Genomic DNA, 12002 nt, shown 5'->3' on the forward strand with positions numbered 1-12002 from the left:
TCCAACATGGAATTGCAGACTGAACCAAGGGCTAAGAAATAGTGCTGTTAGAGCCTCCTGTCAGTCTAGACTGACCTGTTCAACCTGGACTAAAAGCCAATTAGATCGGTAGCTCAAACGCAAAAAGAGCAGAGCTCAAACTAAGAGGGGACTTAACCAGCAGGCTTTGGAAACGGCAAGACAGTGAATTTAGAAGGGTTCAAGGGCTGCCACACTTGTGTTCCTCATTTTCCCCAAATGCCAGTAGTTCTCTTTGGACTCTACTGCTGCCACCAGATGTGTTAAAAAAACAAAATTCAGACAAGTAAACCTGAAGATTTAATTGGCTTTGTTGAACAATTCATGAATCAGGCAGCATTCCATCTAGCAAGTAAAGGGGAGCTCTGCTGGGCTAAACAAAACAACAACAACAAAAGTTTTTAAAGGTAAAGAGAGTGAACTAAAAAAGAGAAAGGAATTTATTAATTCCTTTAATAATTCTTAACTAATAATTAATTTGTTAAGCAGTTCATGCAAGGAATATATTGTTTATGTAAGGTTGCTCTCCTAAGGGGTGAAGAAGCGCTATATCAGTAAATTTCCTAGTCTTGGCCAGGAAGTTCCATGTCGACTGGTTAAAAGTTTACATTGCTGGGGGTTGAAACTGCAGTTTGGTTAGGTACTAAGTCTTAGTTTACTGACCACAGGCCTTAACCTAACTGACGCCTGTTTGGGCCTGTCGTTTTCTTTTTAACAATCTGAAAATGCTACCTCCCTGAATTTTGTTAATTCAGGTTTTTGAGTAGTGAATGTGCTCTCTTGCATTGCTGAGATACAGCAAAAGGATGTTCGTAAGTTTACAGGAGTAATTTCAGTCACAGATATCCTTGATGGTCCCATTCATTTTGAAGGTCTTTTTGCTCACAGTGTTCTTAACAGAAAGAAAACTTGCCTCCCAACTATTGAATCTGTTAAGTGGAAATAGCTTCTTATATATTTCTGATGTTGGAATTAATGCATGTTTGTTGCGAGATACTCAAATTTTAAGGAATCTGTAAAGAACAAACATAGTAATTAGCCATACAGAAATAATCACTCTTGATAATTCAGTGTACCTTATTTTAAACTTTTTCTCTCTGGATGTGTGGTTTTGTTTTGTTTTGGAGATATAACTGACATATAACATGTTAATTTCAGGTGAATGTAATGATTCAATATTTGTATATACTGTGAAATGACCACCACTGTAAATCTAGATTAAATCTAGAATGATACAATAAATCTAAATCTTAAGATATACACTCTAAGCAACTTCCAAGTAGACAATACACTATTATTAACCATAGTCACCATGCTGTACATTACATCCCCATGATTTATTTATTTTATAACTAGAAGTCTGTACCTTTTGAACACCTCTACCTATTTTGTCTACCTCTCACTCCCTGCCTCTAGAAGCCACCCATTTGTTCTCTGTATCTATTAGCTTGGGGGTTTTGTTTTTGTTTTTAAGATTTCACATATCAGTGAGATCATATGGCATTTGTCTTTTCCTAACTTATTTCACTTCCCATAATGCCCTCCAGGTCCATCCATGTTTCACAAATGGCAAGATTTCCTTCCTTTTTTTAAAGATTTTTATTTATTTGAGAGAGAGCGAGCACATGAGAGGGTCAGAGGGAGAAGCAGACTCCCTGCCGAGCAGAGAGCCCGATGCGGGACTCGATCCAGGGACTCCAGGATCATGACCTGAGCCGAAGGCAGTTGCTTAACCAACTGAGCCACCCAGGTGCCCAATTTCCTTCCTTTTTATAGCCAAATAATATTATATTCTATTATATGTATTTGTGTGTGTGTGTCCCACATTTTCTTTATCCATTCATTCATCTAGCTTTGTTTCTTGAGATTCCTTTAGCTTTAAGGTCTTTTGTGGTTCCATAAAATTTTCAGGAGTGTTTGTTGTATTTCTGTGAAAAATGTCTTTGGAATTTTGATAGGGATGCGTTGAATCTATCTTTTGTGGTAGTCTAGATATTTTAGTTTAAATGTTTTATTTATTTATTTGTCAGAGCACAAGCAGAGGGAGCGGCAGGCAGAGGGAGGAGGTGGCTCCTGCTGAGCAAGGAGCCCTATACGGGACTTGATCCCAGCATCCTGGGATCATGACCTGAGCCGAAGGCAGCTGCTTAACTGATTGTGCCATCCAGGCGTCCCCATAGTCTAGATATTTTAACACTATTAATTTTTTCTGGGGCACCTGAGTGGCTGGGTCGGTTAAGCATCTGCCTTCAGCTCAGGTCATGATCTCAGCGTCCTGGGATCAAGCCCTGCATTGGGCTCTCCGTTCAGCAGGGAGTCTGCTTCTCCCTCTCACTCTCCCTCTGTGGTCTCTCTCTCAAATAAATAAAATCTTAAAAAAACCAAACAACTCAAAACAGTATTAATTCTTCCAATCCATGAACATGGATTACCTTTCCATTTATCTATGTCTTTCTCAATTTCTTTCATCAATGTCTTACAGTTTTCAGTGTACAGTTCCTTCACCTTTTTGGCTAAATTTATTCCTAGGTATTTTATTATTTTTGATGCAATTGTAATAGGGTTGTTTTAAAAATTTCGTTCCGGGGCACCTGGGTGGCTCAGCCGTTAAGCGTCTGCCTTCGGCTCAGGTCATGATCTCAGGGTCCTGGGATCGAGCCCCGCATCAGGCTCCCTGCTCCGCGGAAAGCCTGCTTCTCCCTCTCCCACTCCCCTTGCTTGTGTTCCGAACCTCTCTCACTGTGTCTCTCTCTGTCAAATAAATAAAATCTTTTAAAAATAATAAAAATTAAAAAAAAATAAAAAATAAAAAAAATAAAAATTTTGTTCTGATCATTAGCATATAGAAATGCAACCTATTTATGTATATTAATTTTGTATTCTGCATCTTTACTGAATTTATTTATTAATTCTAAGAGTTTTGTTTTGTTTTTGTTGTAGTCTTTAGCGTTTTCTATAGATAATAGCATGTCTCTGCAAATAGTGACAGTTTGATGTCTTCCTTTCTGATTTGGATGCCTTTAATTTTTTTTCTTACCTAATTGCTCTGGCTAGAACTTCTAATACTGAATAAAAGTGGTAAGAGTGGGCATCCTTTCTTGTTCCTGATCTTGGAGGAAAAGCTTTCAGATTTTCACCATTGAGTGTGATCTTAGCTATGTGTTTGTCTTATATGACATTTATTATGTTGAAGTATGTTCCCTCAGTACCCACTTTATTGCATTTTTAACAAATCAATGTTGAGTTTTGTCAAATGCTTTTTCTGCATCTATTGAGATGATCATGTGGCTTTTATCCTTAATTTTTTATCTTTTTACCCTTCATTTTGTTAATCCTTCATTGTGTGTCAGTTGATTAATTTGTAGATGTGGAAGCATCCTAGTATCCTTGCAATAAATCTCACTTGATCATGGTATATGATCCTTTTAATATATTGTTGAATTCATTTTGCTATTTTGTTGAGGGTATTTGCAGCTGGGTATGTTTTTTATTTTGTTCTGCCAACAGGACATTTAGCACATGAATTTGCCACATAAAAGAGACAAAGTTACAGTTTTATCGTATGTCTAGGCATGTAGTTATAAGTAGATAGTGGCAGTGGTCACCATGTGATTTGACACTTCTAAGTATTCAAGACTTTTGGAATTTCAGTTACCTGGGGAACAAATTATGAATTAAGACTGCTATTCAGAATTCCATATTTTTCAGAGATGGTTTCTTTCATAGGACATAGGAATGAACTGGGAGATCCAAGTGTCATATGTACATCATTATATACATTATACTTCAAAGGACAGATTTATAGAAACAAATAAGTATGCAGTAACTCCTGTGTTGGACATAGAAACAAGATTGAGCCTTTTATTATTACGCTCAGGTTGTCACTTATTAGATCAGATTCTTTGAGCTAGTTATATGTGTGCAGCTTTATGTGGAGGGCAAGAATATATGTCTTCCGGGGCGCCTGGGTGGCTCAGTCGTTAAGCGTCTGCCTTCGGCTTGGGTGGTGATCCCAGGGTCCTGGGATCGAGCCCCGCATCGGGCTCCCTGCTTAGCGGAGAGCCTGCTTCTCCCTCTCCCTCTCCCCCTGCTTGTGTTCCCTCTCTCACTGTCTCTCTCTCTCTGTCAAATAAATAAATAAAATCTTAAAAAAAAAAAAATGTCTTCCTTTGCTTTTTGAGAATCTTTGTGACAAATATTATTAATGAGGAAGAACTGAAATCTGAAGATTGGACACTTAAATGAGTTAACATGACATGGAAGCACAGACTTAAGAATCTCGAATTTTACTCTAAGAAAAAGAAGCACAAAGGGAATTTTTAAAAATAATAATGAGGGTGCCTGGGTGGCTCAGTTGGTTAAGCGACTGCCTTCAGCTCAGGTCATGATCCTGGAGTCCCAGGATCAAGTCCCACATCAGGCTCCCTGCTCAGCGGGGAGTCTGCTTCTCCCTCTGACCCTCCCCCCTCTCATGCTCTCTCTCTCTCAAATAAATAAAATCTTTAAAAATAATAATAATAATGAAACAAGGGACATGAAATATCCTTTACAAGTTCATTAATTAATAGGCAACTTATACTTGGTGTAATTAGGTGTTTATTATATGCCACTGAAAGTGCTTTATGTTTTATTTCATTTGATACATACAGGAACACTTTCAGGTAGGTCACTGTTGCTCTTCCCATTTTGCTGATGAGGAAATAAAGTCAGTTAAGTAATGTAGTAAAAAGTTACGCAATAACAACCAAAGATAAAGTTAACAACCTGAATTTTGGATGATGGATCCTATGTTCTTTATTATGACAGGATCCAACCTCCAATCACTTTTTAAATCTGATTGTCTCACTAATACATCAAAAAATGTTTTTCATCAACATTTAATATGGATCAATGTCAAATATTACAGATATTGATAACATATAGCTCACCGTACTTTATTTAGCCTATTGCCTACTCTTATTTAGAATTATCATAAACTACTTTGTAATATATGTAGATCTTTATAACAGAATTTTATGTTTCTTAAGAATTTCTAGAAGTTGCATTTATAAGTCAAATATCAGATATTTATTAAGTGCCTACAATATGCCAATACTGTTCATGTAACTTGGGATACTAGCATTAAAGAGACATAGCTTCTATCCCTTAATTTGTTTATAATTGATCATGTAAATATAAACTATGAGTAGGACTAAAACTATGGTAGGGTATGGTAAGGACTATTTAAAAAATGAGACAGTGCACCCTTGTAGTTGTTGAGGAGAGATATCATAGAGACAAATTCAAAGCTATAAGGTTTTGACCAGTTTACACTAAAGCCATGGTTTATCAGAGTTCCCCAGAAACCGTCCTTAAATTTGATGATGTGCTAGGACTTACAGAATTAGGAAAAAGGGTGGTTATGAAAGGATATAGTTTAATATTAGTGAGGAGAAAAATCACAGAGGCTGAAGAGCAGGAAAAACTAGATGTGAGCTTCCAGTGGAGTCACACAGTCAGTGCTTAATTCTTCCAGCAACAATTTGTAAGAACACATGTGAAGTGAGCCATGGAATCTCACCTGAGCCTTGGTGTCCAGGGTTTTTATTGAGGGTCAAAAACATAGGCAGGGAACAACTATGTAGTTTACTTTAGCTTCTCAGTTTCAAGCCCCTCCAGAGGTCAAATTAATACAATTGTGGCCTAGGGCCCTTGGCAAACTTTTTCCTGATTGCCCTCCAGAGGAAACATCTTTAGAAATTTTTTTTTTCCTAATTGAGTATGCCCATGACAATTTAGAACCACAGATGTACCCTGTGTATCTCTTTATGTGCTGTATGTATATTTGTGCTTTATACATAAAAGGAGTAAGACTCTCCCCCCTTCCCTATCAATTTTCACTTATTGGTACAATTTTGCTCTGATTGACAGTACATGCTTGAGTGTAAATAACCACTAAAAGAATTATATGAGGATGTATATCAGAAATTTTAATAGTGGAATAGAATGGGATAATAAATTTGATTAATCCAAATAAGTCAAGAAAAGAGGAAGAGAGTACTTAAGTACAGATGGGACAGATAGAAAACCAAAAGGGTAACAGGCTTATTAAATCCTGTAAAAAGTACTTTAAAGGTAAAAGGACTAAACTCTCCAAACTAAAGACAGATTGGAATAAAAAAAAAAAAGGAAGAAGCCATTTGCTTTTAATAAGAGATATGTTTTAAATAAAAGGATCCTGATATATTGAAGTTTAAAAAATAGAAAGGGGGTGCCTGGGTGACTCTATCAGTTAAGTGTCTACCATTGGCTCAGGTCATGATCTCAGGGTCCTGGGATCAAGACCCATATTGGGTTCTCTGCTCATGGGGGAATCTGCTTTACCCTCTCACTCTCCCTTTGTGCTCTCTCTCTCAAATAAATAAATAAGGTTTTTAAAAATAAAAAATAAAGGGGCGCCTGGGTGGCTCAGTTGGTTAAGCGACTGCCTTCGGCTCAGGTCATGATCCTGGAGTCCCTGGATCGAGTCACGCATCGGGCTCCCTGCTCGGCAGGGAGTCTGCTTCTCCCTCTGACCCTCCCCCCTCTCATGTGCTCTCTCTCATTCTCTCTCTCTCAAATAAATAAATAAAATCTTTAAAAAAAATAAATAAAAAATAAAAATAAATAGAAAGAGATACAGTATGCTAATACTATGAGAAAGTTGATAAAAGCTATATTGGTATCTCCAAAGTACATTTGAAACCAGGGTGTTATGAATGATAAAGGAGCATATTTCATAATAATAAAGGGATTATTTTTAGAGGAAGATAATGATATTTTGTTTTGACAAAAGCATAACTTCAAAGTATATAAAGCAAACATTAATAAAATTAAGAAGAAAAAATGTAACTCCATTACCATACCTGAAGATCATACCTCTTTCAGGAATATATACAACAAGGAGTCCAAAAGTCTTTGTGGGAAGGTTTAAATACAGGTATCAAAGCTTGCTAGGCTTTGTTAGTTCTGTTTTCTACTTTTTGTCTGTGGTAGCCAGGCAGGAGGTTCTAGTGTGGATGATGTCATCCCATCTCAGCTCTAGAAGGTGTGGATGAGGGAGGAAGATCTCCCCAGGGAATGTATGAGTGTCATAAATCCACGTCCAGTCTACATCAACCAAATGGTGGACTGGCTAGAAACCTTTTTGCTGCATTGTCTGTTGCCTACATCAATGCAGAAGGTCCTCTGCTCTGAATCCATTATTGGAGAACTCTGTTCCCAGAGGTCTGTCCATTGTTCTTACTGAATATATTGTGTGTGAGTTCAGCAAGAGGAGTTTGAAAGTAGGAAGATAGAAGGAGAAAAAAATTGTGTCAATTCAAGTCATTTTGGTAGCTGTAAGGCACATCTAGTCAGATAGTCTCCTTTATCTCTCCTAGCTCTGGCTTCTTTGGAATCTGCTTCTCCTGTCAATGAACCACGAATGGACTTTTTCCTGCTGCTCCATTTTTTTTTAATAACCGCTTTATTGCTGTATAATTGACATACCATACAATTCACCCATTCACAGTACCGTTGTGTTTTATAGTATATTCAGATATGTGCACATATCACCACAACCAATATTAGAACATTTTTCATCATCCCAAAAAAACTCCTTACCCCTCTATTTTCCACCTCATACCTGAACCTTCAGAAAACACTAATCTACATTCTGTCTGTTTTTCCTTTTCTAGACTTTTCATATAAATGGAATCATCTAATATGTTGTCTGTGTCTGATGTCTTTCACTTCACATGTTTTCAAGGTTCATGCATGATGTAACATGTATCAGTGCTTCCCTCCTCTTCATGGCTGAGTAACATTCCACTGTATGGCTATCCCACATCATATTTATCCACTCTTGATATTAAGGACATCTGGGTGTTTTCTACCTTTTGATTATTACGAATAATGCTGCGAAGAATATTGTGTTCAAGTTTTTGTTCAGATGTACATTTTTGTTTTTCTTTTCTATATGTCTACCAGTTAAATTGCTGTATCATATGGTAACTCTATTTTGAACATTTTGAAAAACTGCCAGACTGTTTTCCAAGGTAACCACACTATCTTTAATTCCAATCAATAGCATATGAACGTTCTGATTTACCTACATCCTTCCAACACTTGTTCTCTTTTTCTTTTTTTTTTTTAAGATTTTATTATTAGAGAGCAGAGCAAGAGAGAGAGAGACCACGAGCTGTGAGGAGGGGCAGAGGGAGAGGGAGAAGCAGACTCTTCACTGAGCAGGGAGCCCGACACAGGGCTCAATCCCAGGACCCTGGGATGTTGACCTGAGCCGAAGGCAGATGCTTAACCAAGTGAGCCACCCAGGTGCCCCTATCTGACTTTTTCTTTGTAGATATCCTAGTAGGTATAAAGTAGTAGCTCATTGTAGTATTTTACTCTAAAATATATTTAAATAAAATTTATCATATTAACCATTTTTAAGGTTACAATTCAGTGGCATTAAGTACACTTACATTGTTATGCAACCATTACCACCCATCTGCAGAACTTTCACACCTTCCTAAACTGAAGCTCTGTACCCATAATGACACTTTTTGATTCCCGTTTGTTTTCCTTTTGAGTATGTTCTATAGATATCTTGGTTGTGGTTACCATGGGAAGTATGTATAACATCCTAAAGTTATAAAAATCTATTTTAAATTGGTATCAACTTTGATCACATACAAAATCTGTACTCCTTTTCAGTTCCACTTTCACCCACTTTAGAATAGTGAAGTCATGGGCGCCTGGGTGGCTCAGTTGGTTAAGCGACTGCCTTCGGCTCAGGTCATGATCCTGGAGTCCCTGAATCGAGTCCCGCATTGGGCTCCCTGCTGAGTGGGGAGTCTGTTTCTCCCTCTGACCGTCCCCCCTCTCATGCTCTATCTCATTCTCTCTCTCAAATAAATAAATAAAAAATCTTAAAAAAAGAAAAAAAAGAAAAAAAGAATAGTGAAGTCATGAATTAACATTTTTATGTATTTTATACCCATTAATGTAGATATATAACTATTTTTTATTCATATATCTTTTATATTCTGTAGAAAACAAAAAGTGGAGTTACAAACCAGAATTACAAAAATAATGGCTTTTATATTTTCCCCTACTATTTTCTTTATATCTCCATATAGCTTTGAGATACTCTAGCTTCTTTCATTTCAACCTGAAAGTCTCCCTTTGGCATTTCTTGTACAGAATGTCTAGTGATAATGAATTCCCTCAGTTTTTCTTTATCTAGGGAAAGTCTTAATTTCTCCTTCATTTTTTTGTTTTGTTTTTAAGATTTTATTTATTTCTTTGACAGAGAGAGACATAGCGAGAGCAGGAACACAAGCAGGGGGAGTGGGAGAGGGAGAAGCAGGCCTCCTGCAGAGCAGGGAGCCTGATATGGGACTCGATCCCAGGACCCTGGGATCATGACCTGAGCCGAAGGCAGACGCCTAACGACTGAGCCACCCAGGTGCCCTCCTTCATTTTTTTGAACAACAGTTTTGCCACATATAAAATTCTCAGTTGACGGGGTATCTTTTAGCATTTTAATTTTTTTTTTTTTTTTTAAGTAGGCTCCAGACCTGAGCTGAGATCAAGACCTGACTGAGCCACCCAGGTGCCCTTAATTTTTTTTTTTTTTAAAGTAATGTCTGTGCCCAATGTGGGGCTTGAACTCACAACCCCAAGATCAAGAGTCACATATTCTACTGACTGAGTCAGCTGGTATCCCTCTTTTAGCATTTTAAATATATCATTTCACTGTCTTCTGGACTTCAGTTTCTGCTGCAAAATCTGATAGTCTTATGGAGGATCCCTTGTACATGATGAGTGTCTTTTCTCTTGCTGCTTTTAATATTCTTTGTTTTTCAACATTTTGATGTTAATGTATTTTGGTGTGCATCTTTTGGGGTTTATGCTACTATTAGTTCATTGAGGTTCTTGGATCTGTAAATCCTTGTCTTCACACTTGGGGAGTATTTGGTATTGTTTCTTCAAATAATCACACTGTTCCTTTCTTTCTTTTCCTTTTGTGACTCCCGTAATGCAGGTATTATTTTGCAATGTCCCATAAGTCCCTGATGCTTCACTGACTTTTATTCATTTTTTTTTCCTTTAAACTCCTCAGACTTGATAATTTCCAATGAGCTGTTTTCAAGTGTGCTGATTTGTTCATCAGCTTTTTTGAGTCAGTTATGGAATTTCAAAATTCACTTATTGGATTTGTCAGGTCCAGAATTTGTTTGGTTCTTTATTTTTTGAATTTCTCTTTGATGATATTCTCATTTGTTCATGTCATTTTTCTTTTTTTTTTTTTTTAAGATTTTATTTATTTTTATTTGAGAGAGAGAGAGAATGAGAGAGAGAGAGCATAGAGGGGGGAGGGTCAGAGGGAGAAGCAGACTCCTCACTGAGCAGGGAGCCTGATGTGGGACTCGATCCCGGGACTCCAGATCATGACCTGAGCCGAAGGCAGTTGCTTAACCAACTGAGCCACCCAGGCGCCCTGTTCATGTCATTTTTCTAATTTCCTTTACTCTTTTGTCAATTTTCCTTTAGTTCTTTGAGCATATTTAAGATAGTCGTTTTAAACTCATTGTCTAGTGATTCTGTTATTTCTTCAGTAATAGCTTCAGGGTATTTATTTTGGTCTGTTGATTGGATCATGTTTTCCTGTGTCTTTGCATGCCTTATGAATTTTGTTGAAAACTGGGAATTTGATAAAACAGCTACCTCTCTCAGTCTTTGCAGACTGGTGGGATGGGCCTTCACTTATTAGTGAAGTAGGGCATTAGTAGGGCATGTTCTGAGCCTTGTATCAGCCCAGGGTGAAAACACAAGGTCTTCTTAGTTTTTTTTCCCCTAGGTGTTTACTGTGCCAATGCCTGTATATGTGCCTTTGCTCAGTGTTCCTCATACACCACCTGCTTAATTTCTAGGGGCACCTGGGTGGCGCAGTCAGTTAAGCATTCGACTTGGTTTCCCCTCAGGTTGTGATCTCTGGGTCCTGGGATTGAGCCCCGCATCAGGCTCTGCCCTCAACGCAGAAGTCTGCTAAAGTTTCTGCCTCTCTCTCTCTCTCTCTCAAATAAATAAATAAATATTTTAAAAAATAATGAATGTCTCAATTTCTAAAGAATCTCACCCCATCTTCTGTGGGCCTTACAGGTTCTATTGTATTTCTCTCCCTGTAATCTTCTGCCCCAGGCATCCACAGGTCTACAGTCCCCCTGCAGATTTTGTGGACCATGGTGCCTGCCACTGACTTCTGTGGCCCTTTACAGCCTAACATCTAAGCTGTGCCACGATTACCTGTCTGAACTCCAACTCAGGTAAAAGAGAGAAAAGTCTATTAGGCAGCCCAGAGATAGACTGGAATGTTGCAAATGAGTTGTATTGCTACTTTCAGCCAAAAGGAGGGAACTGTGAAATAGGACAGTTCTTCCTTACCATGCCAGCATTGGGGTAAGGGGAAGTAAAAAGCCTTACAAAATTTCCTACTTTTTCAGTCTGGTTTTACTTGATTGAGCATTTACTTGTTGCTGTAGGTTTTAGATTTCTAAAACTCATATGAAAATTATTTTAGCCAATTCTTAGGATTTTGTTTTTAGTTATTTTTTGATTCTGTAAGGGAACAAGGATCTGGAGCTTTCAAGTCTGACATTTTGCTGCTGTCACTCTCATTGCAGTTCTGAAATGCATTTCCCTGATCACGATTTTTAGAATTTTTTTTACATGTGCTTATTAACATTTATGTATCTTCTCTGGAGAAATGTTTATTGAAATCTTTTGCCAGGTATATATCATTTACAAATATTTTCTATTCTGTAGATTGTCCTTTCAGTTTTTCCAGTAATGTTCTTTGATACACAAAAGATTTCAGTTTTGATGAAGCCCAATTTTTCCATTTTTTTCTTTTGTTATGTGTGTTTTGGTGTCCCCAAGAATCCATTGCTGAATTTAAGGTCATGATGATTTACTCCTAT

At 37.5% G+C, this 12002-nt stretch overlaps 1 protein-coding gene and 1 long non-coding RNA gene across 5 annotated transcripts in view; one reads left to right on the plus strand and one right to left on the minus strand.

Annotated features, from left to right (window-relative positions):
• The window catches only part of ZNF529 (zinc finger protein 529), a 38510-nt gene that overhangs the window by 9978 nt on the left and 16530 nt on the right, over positions 1–12002 (plus strand). The gene's annotated exons all lie outside the window — the stretch shown is intronic.
• LOC123855616 (uncharacterized) overlaps positions 1–12002 on the minus strand; it is an 89050-nt gene that overhangs the window by 7854 nt on the left and 69194 nt on the right. The window contains exon 4 of one of the 4 annotated variants that reach the window (XR_010408223.1): positions 306–1031. The exons of the other annotated variants lie outside the window; for them this stretch is intronic. This is a non-coding gene — a long non-coding RNA (uncharacterized LOC123855616). Of the gene's footprint in view, positions 1–305; positions 1032–12002 lie in introns of those variants that run through there. 4 annotated transcript variants of the gene reach the window in all.

Source organism: Mirounga angustirostris, unplaced genomic scaffold (assembly GCF_029215605.1).
Source record: "Mirounga angustirostris isolate CCGP_5_RB_7025 unplaced genomic scaffold, mMirAng1.0.hap1 SCAF_16, whole genome shotgun sequence".
NCBI lineage: Eukaryota > Metazoa > Chordata > Mammalia > Carnivora > Phocidae > Mirounga > Mirounga angustirostris.